This window comes from Onychostruthus taczanowskii, unplaced genomic scaffold (assembly GCF_017590055.1).
Source record: "Onychostruthus taczanowskii isolate IOZ18803 unplaced genomic scaffold, ASM1759005v1 scaffold5, whole genome shotgun sequence".
NCBI classification, from domain to species: domain Eukaryota; kingdom Metazoa; phylum Chordata; class Aves; order Passeriformes; family Passeridae; genus Onychostruthus; species Onychostruthus taczanowskii.
This window is the reverse complement of record NW_024502568.1, coordinates 987,910-1,005,945: the sequence shown is the minus strand read 5'-3', so window position 1 is coordinate 1,005,945 and position 18,036 is coordinate 987,910.

Sequence of the window (18,036 nt, the reverse complement as noted above, 5' to 3'; positions counted from 1 at the left end):
TACCGGAAATTTGAAATGCACTTGACATATTAAGCATACGTTTGTTTTTTTCCTACTGGGGGTGATTAACTTCTGGAAATTGTTTCCAATTTCCACAGCTTCAACAGATTCACCAATGCTTTAGGGAGACTCACAGCAAACAAGGTCCATAACCAGATGGTAAAAGCCAAGACGTGCCCTCTGACACACACAAAAGGTTCATGGACACAGGTCTGAGTGGAGCAGACCTGGAACAGCCTCAAACAGCTTGCAGGCTCTCCTAAACAGCCTCTCTGGCTGCCACTGATGGAAAATATGACATGTCAGGCATGTACAGAGGGATCGGGAGTAGCTGTCAGTAGTTACCCTGCTCTAAATTCTGCTTTCATGACACCCCCTGTTACAGCATGGGGACACAGAGGGCTGGAGTCACTGTGGATCCCATGATCCCACCCAGCTTTGGAGGCAGCACTCCCATTCCTCCACGTCATTCCTTCCACATCTTCCAGGTCTCTTCCCCAGGCTTTGTTAAGCACTCCAAGCCTCTAAAAAGGCCAGCCATCAAATTATGAAGATGTTTGATGGCACATAATAAATACTGCATCTTTGGGAAAGAGACTCATAACTGAGTTTGCCACTCCTGACTAACAAAGCCATCTCAGACTCATAAATGAATATGTTCTTCGGACTAATGACCACGTAACATACTGGAATTGATGCTGTGGAAGATACTACAGACATGAGAGTTTTCAGGAAATAAGTCTCTAGAACTGCAAGTAACAATGCAGTAGCTTTGTTTTAATATTTGTGTGTGATTTATTTTCTGTGTTTATGGAATTTTTTCTTTGTCTCTAGTCTCTCCAATGCCAATTAAGCTGACTCATATGATGGCAGATCATAAGAGGTTATAATAGAGAAGCATCAAAAAGGGAAATTTCTGTTCCACAACTAGCTTTAATTTGGATTCAGAAAGGTGAAAAATTGAAGGAAAAATTTACAAAAACTTTTTGGATTAATCTGAAAACAGACAAAAAGCTCCCAGCATTCTTGTGTGGTTGATTGCTCATAAGGCAGTTTCAGCCTTAAGTGTTTGCCTTCCTTTGTCTTTGATTTGACTCCTTCTGTTCCACATAATAGTATATAAGGTCACCACCTTTGCACACAAATACAGTTGAAGCAACATCTAGAAGCACTGCCTTTTGAAAATACCCAAACCAAGAAATTTCAAAATGTCCAGAACATCTTTTTTCTCCTTCTCATTTCAAACAGTGTTTCAATTATGATGACCACATTTTCTGCTGGCAGGTGGCTCTCTCGATGGAATTTATCCAGTCACAAGGATGATGCAGTTTTATATGGGCTGGGCCAGCCTCTAGTCTGAATCACTACTAGTGAATTTTTTTGGTTCCCACTCTGCTATTGACTTCCTATGTGATGATGTACAGGTCTCATAATCCTCCAGGAACTGGGAAAATTCTGCTTTCCTCCCTCCCAGGTTTTCTGCTGTCCTCTGTGGACAAAAATCTTCATGTTCCACATCCAGCAGAGGGAAGCCAGAGCATGGTTAGGGATGTTTTAAGACAAAGAGCTGTCATAGAAACCTTCTACCTTACCTGCTTTACTTAGAGTTCAGCCATTCCTGTTTCTTCGAAGTTCACAAGGCAGGTCCTCAGGCAATCCTTCAGTCTTTGAGGAAAACCAGAGCACAGTATCCCATCCTTTGCTACTACAGAAACCCTTGCCATAACAAAACTGTGCAATGAAAGACACTGAAACAGTGAAACAAAACCACCTTATCCCAGGAGATGCATGCAGAGGTTTTGTTTGTTTGTTTTTTGTTGTTTGGGGTTTTTTTTTTTGTTTTGTTTTGTTTTTGTTTGTTTGTTTTTTTTTTTTTCTCAAGAGACTCAAATCAGTTGCAATTGCGCATTTGAATACATAATGCTTGAGTGATTGATGGGTTGAGGCACAGCTCTCCTAGTTTGTTCTATGCCCTCATCCTTATCTGGATGCCTTGAGCTAACACAACAGCACAGAGTGATAATAAATGCTTCTGCCATGAAAACTGGACACATTTAATTTCTTAACAGCATTTTACTGTCAGCTCCTTCTGTCTGAGCAGGTACAGGACATACTGCAAGGATCACTAATTGCCTGACACATCTTTGTCAGTAACCCCTTAGCTGAGTTTTCCCTGCCCTGGTGAGTTACTTTCATTCAGCTGCAGTATGGGCTGTACTGTGATAGATTTCTGTTTGGCTGGAGAAACACTTCTGCATCTCCTGCCCAGTGCTGCTCTGCCACGCAGCAGCAGAGCCACTCAGCTGGGGCACAGGAGACCTCTAGGCTCAGCCTCTTTGCCCTTTAGTTGCACCTTCAAGATACACCTCCTTCCCATGTGGCCAGCACATACAGACATTTCCAACACAAATGTTTGCCTGGGCACAGTGTGTGGTGTCAGTGCCAATGGCCTCCGGCCTCTTCTGGTCCCCAAGAGATAAGGCAGAGAGGTTTCCTGGCCTCATGACATCAGCTCTAGCACAAGGGTGGTACCACACACATCCTTATAAATGTGCTTGCTGTTCACTATCAGTGTTTAAATACATACGACTGCTCCAGGCATATAAAATAGTAAATATCTATAAGATCAGTCTGTGATCAGGTATTGCATTTTTAGCTTATTAAATGCACTCAATTCCATTCTGTGAGGAGACTACTGCAGAGAAAGAACTGAATCCTGGTCATGAGGAGGCCACAGTGCAGCAGTAAAGACAACCATGTTCACTTAGAAAGTGAGTTAGCTTAAAGATAATTACCGTCATCCTCAATGTAAAGTGAGATACTGTAGACTAGCTGGCATAGATAAGGCACCTCCAAGTAAAAGCTCAGATTTATAATGACTGAAAAAGTGCCTCCTTCCTGGTGTATTTGAAGATAGCTTTTCCATGGCTTAGAGGATAGGGTAGGCAGCTCTTCCTGTTGGGGGAGATAGGGACACTGATACAAAAATGTTCTTACTGCAAGGTAGCAATTACAAGAGTACCATTGCAGAGAAACCAGCAGCAGAGGCTGAGAAATAACCTGGCTGCCAAAGAGCTGTTTGACTGAACTGGCAGGGAAAAGTGGGTGGGAGCTAATTCCAGTTAAGGGCATGACTGATAACAAATGCTTTAGTTGCCGTGGCTGGCAGGGTGTCTATGACAATGACAAATAAATAAAGAAGGCACTTGGCACTGCAAACCCCGAATGAAGTCAATGCAGAGCACTGTCTGTCAAGAAGGGCTGCATGTGCCTCTGATTTCCCAAATGACAGCTCTGTAGTAAGCTGGGTAAGAAACTTGGCTTTGTGAAACAACCTGTAGCACTTCACTTTGCACTTAAATCCACAGCTAGTGACTCTGCTTCACTGACATCAGTATGGCCTTTTCACACTTTCCTGCTGGTTTATACTTTTTATCATATGATACACAAGCTACCACATGTTTTAAATTTATTATTGTGTGTGGGACTTCTGAATGTTGTCGAAAATTAACAGAAAATGCCAGCGAGGGAAAGGCACGGAACGTATGCTAACCTGCACACCTGCCGACTTCACCTCTCCCATCACAGGAAATGGCTACACAGTCAGCTGTCACACACAGCAGCACGACCCTCTCGGTTTTCCTCACTGTGATATGTGGTGAATGAATTTAGTAGTTCAGAATGTTTCTCCATTTTGGTTCCTCCTGAAAAGCCCACTACTCCTGTTTCCCTGGTTACAGTAGTCAGATTCCTCCATGCGTCCTGGCTCCCCTGCTGCTGGCTGTAATGTGGATCAGAGCATCAGGCTGCCGATAGATCAGATCCACTGGGTCTGCTGCAGTTGCGCTGAAAGCTAGCCCTCTGGGTACAACAGGCAACAAGATCTGAGGGACCCTGCAGTAGGGAAGGGCCCGTGTAATGGTGATCAGGAACCCTCAAACTTCTCTATCTCAGCGCTCCTTTAACCCAGCCCTTATTCCCATTCACTCTGGCTTTTCAGGGCAGGAGCCTCTTCAGAGGGCCAGACTCCATGGAGGTGAAAAGGCAAGGCTGGATTTAGGAAGAATGTCAGAGCACTTACCCTTTTCCTTCACTGTGGGTGCCCAAGATGGTAATAGTCCTTTCTCCAGGCTAACTGGTGGCTTTACATTCAGGCTGGCCAGCTCTACACCATCTACAGCTCAGACTTTGAAGATGCTTGCTGTGCAGCCAGGAATAGGGTTTTTTCTTTCAGCAGCAGAAGACCAAGACTCATCTGAAAGCCAACCAGGAGCACTAGCAAAGGCACCAGTGTGAGCCAGTGGTGCTCAAAGAGGAGCCAGACTGAGACCTGCTAAAGGAGCAGACTGTGTCATTAACCACTCGTATAGGAAAGCCCCAAGCAAACCTATTCATGAGTAACTAGCACTGCATGCCATATGATGCCATATGGCTGGGATCCCACAGAGCTCTCTCTCCTCGTTTGAAAGCTTGGGCCATCCTACTCTGATAAATTCCCATACAGGGCAGAGATGTAAATTGGTATCTACTGGGTGCTACACAATTGCACTGCTCCTCCCTAACCCTCCTAGGGTCTGCAGGGAACTCTGTTCTTCACCATGCTGGGCATTACAATGCAGCTGTCAGAGGAGGTCATTGCTCCATGTATGAGAGAGCTGGATCACCAGGGGAACCCCAACCAGCCTGCAGAACATGAAGAGGAGCTGCGGCAGAGAGTCCTTCTATGTGTCACATACAGGCTCTTAAACCAGTTGGAGTAGGTAAATGTCAAGTCCATCCATAGGAAGATGACAGCATCAGTGTGCCCAAGTACTGGTATCCATCCAGCTTATTCCAAATTAATTTGAGCCCACTTTAGGCCACAGTATCACATATTCTGCAGAGGACATACATGTTTCACCACCACCCCAATTAAATACTGTCTCCTGGTATCGTAAAAGCCCCCTTTGTACAAGTTTGTATGCTTCTATTGATTCAGATAGGGAAATAGTTACCAGGAAATATTACAGGATGAAGTCAAGACATATATATGCTAAATGATAGTATGTGAAAGTTTCCTAGGGGCTGATAAGCTTCAGAGATAACTAATCCTCATGAATTTGCAAGAAACTATAAACTTAGACCACCAGTGTTTAATGCTCTACAAGGCTGCCAGCATACATTAGAACCTGCAACAGGTTGTATAACTTGGATCACACCCAGGAGGGCAGCAGCTGCTCTACACAGATTAAGAATACAGAGTTATGTATGCAGGTGGTGAAACAGAGTGCCCTCTGAAGGAATTTCTAAAGACCTGCCCAGAAGGCAGTGGTGAGTCAGGATGACCTTCTGCTTCCAAGCATTCACATTGGGATTGGCCTTCTAATGGCTGCTCCTGCTAACGAGTGAACATGAATGAGTGATGTGTTGTGTGAATAGTTATCTGCTTTACTTGTTATCAATAACACCTTGATTCTATTAACAGCAGCTGATGAATAAAATATATTTTAAGAAATAGCAGTTGTAATCTGAGTTTTCCCCCAAGAGTATTCCATATCAAAGAAAATAGGACTTTATATTATTACCTGTTTGGGAAAAACATGTTAAAGAGAGTGTGGCATGCATAACTCTTCATGGTGGCACCTGCAGATCCAGCTAGGACAGACAGTGCTAGCACAGGACAGCTTCTGTGATGAAACAAACCATGAAATGGTTTGTGGAAAGCCCAGTGAAACACATGCTACTGTTTGCCAGAGAAAATTGGTGTCTGTGGGGAACATGTTCCTCCCCCAGAAATATACTATAGGAAATTTAGCCATTTTCAGACAAATTATATATTTGGCTGTATATTCAGTCAAATTCAGCCCTGTGGAGGGACTTGACAGGAACCACGTGCATGTCTGTAAGGGCAAGGTCTGTTCAAAAGGAGAAGGTCCCACGTAAGAACCAGCTAAGTGCTTTCTGCTCCATCACCCACATGTTGTCTTCCCTTCATGCTTCAGTGCATGGCTGGGGACCATGAACTGGCAGACCCAACTCTGCCACTTAGTAACTCTGCAAACATGGGCATTGCTTGAGTCTGCTTTAGTTTTACTAAAGCATCTCCACATGCCTTGTGGCTTCCACAGATGTCCAGAGAATCTGTGCAAACTCATCACTTCTAAAGCAGAAAAGTAACAAGTGTTGGAAGTCACACTGCTGTGAATAAATGAGACATCTGACAATTTATCTTAATAAGTCTCCCTTTTAATCTCCCTCCAGCTAATCTGCATTCCCATCTCTCCAGGGCTCTGAAGTTTGTACCTCAAATTAAGCAACAGCCAGATTTTTCCATCTATAAAAAGAATGTGAGGTTGTTTGACTACCTATTGCAACAAAACTAGCTTTATTTTGTCAGACCAAAAGTATCCTCTGACTAACCACAGCCAGCAGCAGATGCTTTGAAGATGCTATAGAAGAACAACCAGATTATATCTGGACCTCTATTTTTAATAACCTCACCTTCTGTGAAGCACTCCTTCCAGGTAAGTACTGAAAGGTTTGAGCAGATCACACAGTCTTGCAGCTCCTCCCCAGAGAGAGTTTATAAACCAAGAGGCAAAATCCCCATCTACAAATACAGGCACAGAGCTGCCTTGCAAGAGGCAGCCCAGAGCATTCATGGCAAAGCTGAGAATCAAATGCAGTCTCTTGCCACTAGGTTATATTTTGAAAACCCTCTGTCCAAAACATGATGAGAGTGATTAAACTAAAGAAACAAAAGCTTTGACAGATGAAATTTCCTTCCAGATTTTCTGGTGCTGTTTCAGCCTGATCACTGAAATTCCTCATGCACACCTGACCTTCAAGTGTGCACAAGCACAGTGCTAGCTTATGCCCAGCCATTCAAGCAAAACTTCCTGTTTGATGAGCTTATTGCCTCCAGTAACTCCTTCAGTACCAGCACACTGATATCAGCAACATTATGATTTATTAAGACATACAACAGAGTTTTTCCAGTGTTTCCTCAATCTCCCACCATTGTTATCACTGATGAGGTTCTGGCTTTGAGAGCTTTCTGGGTGCTGGCAGCTGGAGCTGACAAGCTGTGGTCAGCAAACATTTGCAATCAGCAGCTGACTTCCCACTGTCACCTGCCTGCATGGGCAGATAATGAAATGTTTGCTTTTGTGCCCAGCTCCTCATTTTGAGGGCAAAAAAAGACCCCCCAGGCCGTGGGACCTCCAAAGCCTACACATTGCCTACAGTTGTTGGATTTATGTAGTGCTCAAGTGAAAGAAGCCAAATAGTGTGTGATCGAAAAACAGGGACAATGAGCTGGCTCAGCTATGCTTTAATGATATTAGTAATGAATTTTTACTCACTCAATGTTCTCAATTCTTGCTTTTCTTTTTCCTCTAATCTCTTTCATCTGTGTGAAATGGGTGATATAAATCCTGCTGAGACAGTCCTGAAAACTTTGCTTAGCTTTACTTCTTCCACTTCTGCCTCAGACTTTAAGGAAAGCCTTTGGGGTGTAAGCACCTGTAGAGCTAGAGGAACTAATTTCTAATCCTCTCTACCAGTGCCAAAACATTGTCAAATCCCCACACTTCCAACAGAAGCCTCCCAGCTTCAGAATGCAACATGCCTTCACCTCTCCCCGTGCACCTGCAAGTATGGCAGTATGGCATGGTTCCAGTGCCCTCTAAAGCTTCCCCACTGCTGCTGCCAGCAACCTAAACAGATGTCACCTCTTGTGGCATTTAGAAAGCCTTAGGGTATCAAGTGAGAGTTCACCAAAGCTATATTGCCAGAAATGCCAGAGGGGAGCCAGCAAGAACACTAAGATTAAATCCCATCACTTTAGGACTTTAATTAATTACAAAGCAAGGGAACCTGTATGAGGTAATTTATACACCTACTCAATTAAACCCCAGTTACATCCATTCCTTCCCCTCAGAGAAATGTCTCTGGTCTGGCGCTGTATACAACATGGTGAGCATATCAGCTTCTCCATCAACAAGGCAGAAATTTCCAACTCTCCGTTACCCCTGTAAAAGTCTAATGAGAATTTCAAAAATGTGCTTTTTTTCGCCTGATGCATAAAACATGAACTGGAGCTCATTCACGCTCTGCCACTGATCAGCTGAGCAACCTCTTCCATATCTTCCTGGTCCTTCTTCACAAGAACTACTAATCCCCACTGCACCTGGGCCTATGCAACAAACCCCTGCTGCAGCCTGTGATCCTACTGCACCCATTAAAGAAATAACTGGACCTATCCTGTATGGCCAGAGGCTTGGCAGAGCAGTTGGGTTTGAACCATCCACAGCCTATTTGATTCTGCAATCTTGATTAAGATCTTCTTGCAAATGATGGAAAAAGTCAATTGCAGGCCCAAAAGCCTTTACAAAAATTCGCATCAGTAAGTTATGAAAAGATTTGCAAACTGTTTATTTGCCTAGTGATGAAAGAGCAGGGGTATAGCCACTGGTAGCCTTTCAGCTCAATACCTTTCCAGATATCAGAGATATGATAGCTGTTCAAATCTAGTAGGGGTCCCAATGGACACTGTTTGAAGATCAAACTCTCATTTTCCCTCAGACCAGTTTCTGTCAACCACTGCAGGGACATGGTCACACTAACACAAGTGCCAGATTTTCTGTTTGGCTCCAAGCACTAGGGAGTTGCCAAATCTTTGGCTGAGCACAGAAACCTGAGAACAGTGACCCTCAGATAAGAGTGGTGCCAGGCAAATGGTTGTTTGATGCACCCCCACACTCTCTGACATGTGAGGAACAAGGGGTTACTTCAGTGAAATGTCCTGACCAGGCACTGCCAGCACACCAACCTTCACTAAGGATGACATCACCCAACCAAGGTAGCAGGTCAGTGACAAACCTCATCCGAGGATGGCCTCAGTCTCCAGCACCTCTGATGGCAATTCCTGGAGCTCTGCCCCTCCATCCCAGTATCTGAGAGGTCATCAGCTGAGAAATACTCCTGGCTTGCCCAAAGAGATCCCACAGCAGAGCTGCTCTGGCATAGGGAAGAGCCTACCAATGAACGATTAAGATGTTCAGAGAGACCTAAAAACCATAGCTTTCCTGTGTCTCTGGAAGAGGGAACAAAGGCACTTAAAATAGCAGCTCTGTCCCCAGAAGTAATTCATAAACTTCTAGACCCTGATGATATCCCAACACTAAGTAGAGAGAAAGGCCACATGGGAGGTCAGACTGCCATATCATCAGAAAAGAGACTTTCACAAGCCTTCATTGCATGTTAGGCTAGGGACAAGGGCAAGGCTGCTTTCTACAACAGCAGGAGACCCTGAACCCTCAGAAAGATTTATAGGCTCTGTGGCCTCAGGGTTGCTTCACGCTCTCAGTATCAGAGTGGTAAATTGTCCTTTACGCTATCCAGAGCATACCTAATTACAGAAAAGAGATAGAAACAAGGGAGAATTAAAAAACATAGGTCTCTAGTCAACCAAGTATGCTTCCCTCCCTGAGAGCAGACTATGCATTTCTTTGCTCCCCTTCCCCTCCACACTACCAGTTATTATAAGTAGTATTCAAATTCATCTGTTTCCCCTTTTCTCTAGCAGCTGCTTTACCAGCCTTAAACAATGGCCTAAACCACAGAGTTTCTGAGGCTCAATCTCCAAACCTGCATTACAGTTTTGCTGCAACCTACCCTTTCCCTAGCACATATCATCAATACCCTACATACCCACATCCCCCAGTCTTCCAGAAGTTCTACTCCCAAAGTCTCCTTTTACAGGAAAGTCCAACTGCTCAGCTGCCCTCTATTCCCTAGAAATCCCCCCACCTGAAAGGAGGGATAAGGCATAGCTGAGGTTCAGTCTACTTTCTTTCAGCAGAGTAGTTACCACCTTGTGCTACTTTCAATACAAACTCTAAAATGCACAGGCTGAGCCCCTAACTAGGCCTGAAAGAAATTTATTAACATATTTGACTGACCATAAGAGAATGATCCACCATCTTAGCCTTGCATAAAGGACACCCAACCAAGGCTTTTATACACAGGTAATTTTGGAAATCCTACCAAAGACACTGTGAAGCAGAGTTTTCAGAGGGGAGAGACTCTGTTTTATTTTTCACAAACCAGAGATTTTTATGACTGGGGTTTTTTTTTGTTTTGGTTTTGGTGGTTTTTTTCTTTTTTAAGATGTTTTCTGAGTTTTGCTCTTGGAAACTTAGTAGTAATTGCTAGTTCCTCAGGAATTCTGGCTTTTGTTCTGTCAAGATAGCCCAGCAAAGTGGGAGGAAAACCAGCTCTGGATTAGCATTTAGCTGATGCAACAAACAACATATTTGGGGCCACCTTCTCCCTGTTATTATAGGGCTTAGCACATTTTTGAATGTGTGTGCTTTGACACACCTCAGATGAAGCCCCAGCTGTGTCTGCTGGTGGTCCAAGCCAGAAGAGTCACTCAGCTCTCAAGGAAGTATCACATCTAGGGCACACTGGGGTAAGGTCACAAAAGGACAGGGCAGTGGACACTGTTCCTGTTTGTGGCAACATCAAGGGTAGAAATCTCAGAGGACTGAGTGATTTTTTGGAGATCCTACAACCTCCCTTGAGGCACATAAGGCACTCACTCCTTTGGTGTTTGGGAAGATAGTGGACATGGTAGGATGCTGCTGAATTCTCCTCTACTACATCATTAATGCAGAAGGGGAAAGAGACCCCTAGTTTAGTGGAAATGCTGAGTCCTGATACCCAGATGCTTCCTCTGAGAGAACCTGTCACTGGGGTCAGCTTAGCAAGCAAGATGCCATTTGATGTCTGGCAGTAGGGCCAGAAATTACTGCAAACTTCTTTGCCTTTGGCCAGACATTTGAGAGATTGCCACATTATTTATCTAATAAAGGAGTGAAGAAATCTGAACTGGATAAAAATAGCAAGGCTTGGATTAGAAAGTGGCTGGCTAATGAGGAACAAAGGTTCACTGTTGCTTTGGTATGCCTATTGTTGCCAGGAGGATCCTGCACAGTGTGGATATGTTCTATTGAGCTGGGGTGGAGGAGACACATAAGGAACCAAACTGGCCTAAGGAAGCACTACCAGATCTTTTGAATGATTGACTGATGTCTTGGTTAAGAGAGGTAGTAGTACACCAACGAAATAAACTCTCTGGTAGTGGCTGCACACAGATCTGCTCCTTGGAGCCCAGCAAAGCTGGAAGATATACTCTTGGAGACGAGGTACACTGTGGGGTCTGCTCTTCTGCCACACAAGATGGGAAGTTCACTCTCTTAGTGATGATGAAACACTATTAATGGTCCTCACACTACTTATGCTCAGAACCTCCCCATTAAAATGTCCTTTGAGATTTTTTAAGTCAAAAGAAAGGAAGCATCAGTTCTTAAGGAAAACTATCTCCTGTGGTGTTTCTAGCATGTACTTAAAAATGCAAAAGGGACTGGAGGGCTGAAGGGTCCAGTCTCCTCAAACCTGTGTGTTTGCTCTCTCTTCGGATGGGTAGAGTGTTCCCTTTTAACAGAGGTACCAGCTCCTTCCCTGGTGCCAGTGTAGTATTCAGCTCTCTAAGGAGCTGCTCCCCGCAGAGAGCCACAATTGCTACAAAATTTACCTTTGGGATCCAAGACTTGGAGTTAATTTCTTTTCCCTACTCAGAAGAAAGCTTCTAGCAGGCAATGGAAATGGCACATACATTGTGTCTGAGGTGCAGCACTGCCATTGGAGGGCACCCACCTCTGCTCCCACTGCAAAAGTTATATCTTCAGTCATTTCAAAGACATAAAATGGTTTTACATGCACAGTTTTCTCTGTCACTTCTTATCATGTGTCTGATCTGGAGTCAGTATGGCCAAAGGATTGTTCAGATAAATTGATTCAAATATAGACTTGGATGCTTCTTTTAAGATAATGAGTGAAGGCTGCCATCAAGATTAAGGTCTCCATTGTTCTGGGTGCTGTACAGTATCAGTACTACATTCTGTATCCCCACGCTATGAGACACCCACTGTCTCCAAAAGCTTAGAGTCTAAATAGACATTTGAATGGGGAGAGAGACTGAGGCATGTGAAAGAGGAATAATTTATCCATGATCAAAGGCTGAGCTGGAATTAGGAGAGCCTGTGTCCTGGGTGGGATCTTTTATCTCTTCTTAGCATAACCAACTACCAGTGACTGACACTATCTGTAAATACTCATAATAAAAAGCATCCCAGAAACAAGACACATGTAATTTCTTAGGACACTCTGTTCTTCCTCTGGTTACAATCCATGGGCAGGTAAGGGCTGTTGCAGCAGCTACACGCAAGGCTTCAGATGTAGCAAAAACAGGCAGACTGCGGTTGTAAGCAATCATCTTTCAGCACACCCAATGGTGCTAATAAAAAAAATCCCTTCACAGAGTGCACAGTGTGCATTATTAGCCGAAGAGCTGAGGCAGCATCGCCACCCTGGAGTCGGACAGGGAACTGCAGGCGCAATGTGTCTGAATTAGATTCCCCTTCGGTCACCCAGATGGCATGAAGTCTGAATTATGTTGCCATATTTCTCAAAACTGAGGAGAGGAAAGGTTGGACTCTGTCTCCAAACAGGTACTGCAATTTGACAACACAAATTCTGGGAGTTAGCTTATCTTTCACAGAGGTGATGGGTAAGGATAAAGCTACATAAAGTACATTATTCCAAAAAATACCACTCTGTGCTGGATAAATATGAACGTTTGTATAAAGAAATTATATAAACAGTGTCTTCTAATGTGGTGGTTGGAGTTTTTTGCCACCTTCTGTCATGGCAAGGAATGCTTTGTCCTCCACAAAGTAGGGCTCATTCCTACTTTGCATATGTTGATGTGAAACCAGTGCAAACTTTGATGTTGATTTTCATTCTGACACCAGATACAGGTCCCTATATAAGTGCCAGTTTTTGGGAAGAGCTGACTTTATACAGAATCTGCTTGTACTCCTGAGGCAGTGCCATCCCAGTGTACTGGGGTCTCAGCTCACAGCAACCTCTGGCCAGAAGACAGGATGTTCTTGCATCTTCTACTACACGGTACCCTCCTTCTGAGCTGTGATTTGTTGTATGGGCACCCTCAGCTCCCTCTTCTCACTATTAGCAGGCTGTATCCTGGTTTGTTTTCAGCTCAGATGTACCATGTGAGACACCATTTGGCTGCCTGAGTCTGGGCAAGTCATTATCTATGTCGTGCCTCAGTTACCAGCCTCTAGTCAACAGCTGACACTTCGTAAGTATACTGAAAGGTTTCAGTAGCCCATGTCCTGGGATGCTGCAGTGATGGAGGTGAGATAAGAATGACTTTGTAAAAGATTTATACAAAGTAGGCTTGACTGCTGTCAGTTGTGACAAATGAACATAACAAGCCAAAAGTTTGTCACCATGTATTGACTCCCCTCAGCAGCACCTGACAGCACAGAGCCCTCTTTCCTACCTGTGATTCAACAGTGGCACTCAAAAAAAGCTTATTATTTCTAGCCACAATTCTCTTTCCCTCACTCTCTGCATTTGTGGTTTTTAGGACTCAGGGGAAATCTCGATTAGGATACAGACCATGCTCTTAATTTGTAACTGAAATATCTGGTTCATTTTAGATGGGAAAGGAAACATCTCCTTCAGAGAGTGTTGTGCTTCAAGAAAGAACCTCTTTGTGGTGGCCCACATCAGTGGTGATACCTTGTCCAGGTTGGCAGTGTGAAAGCCAAGGGGCTTGTTCCAAACAGGCAAACAAAAATGATGTTTTATTAATTATGCCTCTTTCTTGGGACACTTATAAAAGGGGTCAGGGTTGTCCAACAACAGTCTGTCTGTAACATTTTTCTGACAACCATCATTAAAAGTGATTCGTGTTTAAGATTGTGACAGAAAGCCTGATAGTGGCTCTGTCAGCAATGACATTTTCAAAGGATTGGTGATAGATTTTGTGGTGCCAGTTTATCCTGACCATCTTGGAGCTGTTTCTTCATCTTGGCTGCCTGATTCAGCCTCCAAGCTCATCATCATCATCACCATTTATTGGGACTGGCTCACTATTCTGACAAAAGAAATAGTCCTAGTCAATGCAGATGACACTGGGGAACATGAGCTGGAGCCAGATCCTGCACCCTGGGTTTTATGGGGAAATGATTCAGCTTTCCTTACAGCTCACTGGGAGCCACCGCACCCCATGGGCTGATCTGATGTTCACCACTAAAATGCAGCCACTCCCAACGTGAAGAGTAGCAACAAGTATTACACGCAAGGCCAAGAGGAGTTCTTGGCCAAGGACAGAGCAAAAAGGATCCAGTATGTTAATGTACAAACACTGAACGTGTGAGATCTCTCAGGCAAACAGCCCGGACCCACACTCAGCAAGTTTTGCTCAACACAGAGAGGCCCTATATGCCTGCTCAGTGTCACTACCCCCATAATTTCTGGCAAGCCTTTTGACATTGGGCGTTCATTGGAAAGTCCAATTGCCTGGAGCCCAGCTTGCCTTTTTACAAGAGAACAGCCTGTTCCCAGCCCTGCCATTTCCAGAGGAAACAAGCCCCAAGAGTACATTAAAGACTTGAACACAAATAGCTCACACTGTGTATTATTTTCAAGCTGGTCTCATGATTTTACAGGTCTGACTCATTCCAGACAAATGCAGAAGGTTAGTCATGATAGTCAGCTGTAGGCAAAGAGGAAGGACCTCCCTGGACTTACCCCAGTGCAGTTTCCATTGCTGTTGTAGGGCAAAGAGCTGAGCCAGATTTGCTGTTCCCTGATCTTGGGGTTTGTCCCAGGACCTGTTAAGGGGCACATCAGTGAGAAAGTGTGGTTACAGACCTGTGCATACTGCTGACAGCCTTACAGCCACCTTCCTGCCGAGAGCTGGGGAGCATCTGCTCATCCCTGAGTTAAGGCCAGGTGTTGGTAGGGGTCTCACTGGCCACCACAGAGACTGGCTGTGGGAAGTGTGCTGCAGCACACAGGTGGCAGCTGCACCGTGGCACTGCTGACCTCCAGCTGTGGGCACAGCCACCAGCAGCACCACTGCCATGACACAAACAGTCACACTCATCTTTGGACTTTACTTACTCTGAGGCCTCAAGATACTTGGTCTGGAGAAACAGGGAGGAGGAAAGGAGAATTTTTAAGCTTGGCTCTTGTGCACAGCCTGGGCTGGACATGGCCATGTCTAGAAGAACAGCATTTCCCTGCACCCCTGCAATCCAGGGATCCTCTTCCACAGGAGTGCTGAGCCTTAGCCCAGCCGCAGGCCAAGCTGGGAGCACCATCTGCCGGCTTTGACACGGCAGGCTGGCTCGTCAGAGGGACAAATTACAGGATAACCCAGAGCTGCACAGTCATTAGACTGCGTAGCAAATCAGAGATGAAAAAATCACAGGGTTGGGCAAATCCCTCAGCTAAACCTCCTCCCGTCAGTCTCACAAAAGGGGCTTCAAACCAGTCAGTCTTTCTGCACTAGAGCCAAACAAACTGACTTGGGTGAAGGAGATCCAGTTGTAAGTTAGCTGGAGTTATTTAGGGCTCTCGCAGAGCTTGCAAACTGTTTCGGCTAAAGAAGTTTGAAGCACGTCACTGAGCAGCCTTTTTAATTCTTCATTCTTACAGTTCAAAATGCAGTTTTGTTTACAAATATTCCCAGTAATAATAATATTGAAGGGAGCACTGAGAGCCTGAAAAGGAAAGAAAATGTATGTCTGTGGTGCAACACTGGGCCTATTTAAGCAGCTCCCAAGTAGATTTTCCTTGGGTTCCTCAGGTCTGCTTCCTCAGGTCAAGTCACTTCCTATGATGTATGATGGATGAGTTCCATCCCACAGTTCATTGCAGTGGACAAGGATCCACTGAGCTGTCCCTGCATGAACGTACAAATGTGAGGATACTCGCAGTATTGGTAAAGCACAAGCAGACCTCACAGGAGTCTGCTCTGTGTGCGTCACCCATGCTCAGAACAGCGTGGGGGAACAGTGCTGGGTTACAAAATCAACCTTACAGCAAAGAGGTCGCACCACTGTTGGCATCTTCTGGTGTGTCAATACTGTCTTTAATGGCACAATCTCTGACTGATACAGCTAAACACAAAAATTAACAGAGAGGCTTCTGGGTACACCAGCACCTTTCTTGCCTTTTCAGAGCCAAAATGCTACAAATTCCATGTTTGCTTCCATTGCATGTTAGTTTATCTCATGGAAGCTACTGCATTTCCCCAGCCTTTATTTGGCTTTGTTTCTGGAGCCACTTGACTGAAGAAGCAGAATAGCACAGGGTATGTCCACTACCGGGCTGTGAGCAGCACACACTCCTTCTTGGGGTGCTGGTGGATGTTTTGACAGACTTTAGGCACTATTAAAGATGCATTTAGTTGGTCCAAAAGGCAAAGCTACAGTCAAAACAATTGAAATTCACTTACTGCACTGGAAGCTGGACCTTCCTGAGACTATTTCAGTCCTTTCAGGTCTGAATTCTGTGTGTTGCCTAGATAAGACTAATTTTCTTTTATTTTAATCTTATACCTTTTACATATTTTTTAACAGAAGAAATGTCAAATTCTTTCTTGACCTTTTTAATGCCCATTTTGTTTTAACAAATCTGTTCTTTGAGCACTTTGCATTGACACCAAGAAACTCCTGAGATATCTGTGAGCCAGACTTGGAATTTTTACCCTCACTTTTTAACCTCTTTTTTCAAATCCATCTGTTGCATTGGTACTGGGGTAGAAGGAAGCAGGAGTGTTAAAGGCCTTATTTTTCACTTTTTCTCTTTTGTGATAACTTGTACAAGTCCTTTTATGACAGTTCAAATTTTCTCTGTACCCTAGAAATTAAACTTAGACATATTATATTAGAATTTGGTGGGTTTTTGTTTTGTTTTGGAGTTTTTGTGGGTTTTTTTTGTTTTTTTTTTTTTTTTTTAACAAACTGGAAGTAATTACTGCAGATGGTGGCAGGTTCTCTATCTGCTGTTGTCCTCAAGCCCTGCCTGCCATTCTGGGAAATGAACAAATAGTCAAACACACATCACAGTACTCAGTGCAAAGGTCAGAAGAGATCTGTATTGGCCAGCAGGTCAAGTGGGGTAAGGTACCTGTTCTGGCCATAAAATGTGTTTTACTTCTCTCTGCATCCATTTAGTAAACTTACAGAGCTTCTGTCAGTAACAATAACAAAATTTGAGGAACATGATAAACAATTTTTCATCTCATTTCTTTAGGTAATGCTTCATAGAATCTTCTTAATAGCTTTTGAGAACTGTAATTAAATACTTTGAAACGTGTTTGGGACAGTTTTGTTTCAGACTTTGCCTCCAGCTTCTTTGGTTTGAAAAACAGGCTTGTTTCCAGGAAAGTGAGTGTTGCATTTAATTGGAATTAGATGTTGGCAGAGGAGGCTGATGTTTCCAAAGCTGCTGGTGCTTCTGTGAGCTTGGAGAAAGGTCTGGGTGCCTCTTGCAACAGTTAATAAAAACAATTAATTGCATCTGTTTATTTTGGATCCACATATTATTTTTTTTCCTACTTTTTGTAATCTTCTTACTTAATTTGTCAGGGAGTAACAAAACCAGCTCAACCCAGTGAATCCAATGGTGTCTTTCCTTTCCAATTGGTCAAGAAATGTCTGAAGTGCTGCATGATTTCAAAATACTGTTGCTGCTGGACCTGAGAAATGTGAAAACTTCAGCTCAAGAATCCTGAAACAGACTTACAAGACACAACTGAAAATTATTCCCCTTTCTACCACCAGAAAGAGATGCCAAATGCAGGATGGTGGCATCTCCTGCAGCTCACCAGTGCTGTCCCAGTGCTGCTGAGCCCCTTGGCAGACCCTCAGCTCCCCGAGGCAGCATCAGCCTCTGCAGCTGCTCTCTACACCGAGTCCAGGACAGCCTGGGAGGAGGAACACAGCTACCTCCACTACTTGAATCAGACAACCAAACCCACTAAATTGTGCTAAACATCACAGCATTGAAATTTTGCTTCAATGTAATTAATAATTTAAAGTAGTATTAAAAAATAATTTAAGAATAAATAAAGGGCTCATTTCTCTCACCTTTCAGTTTTTGGGG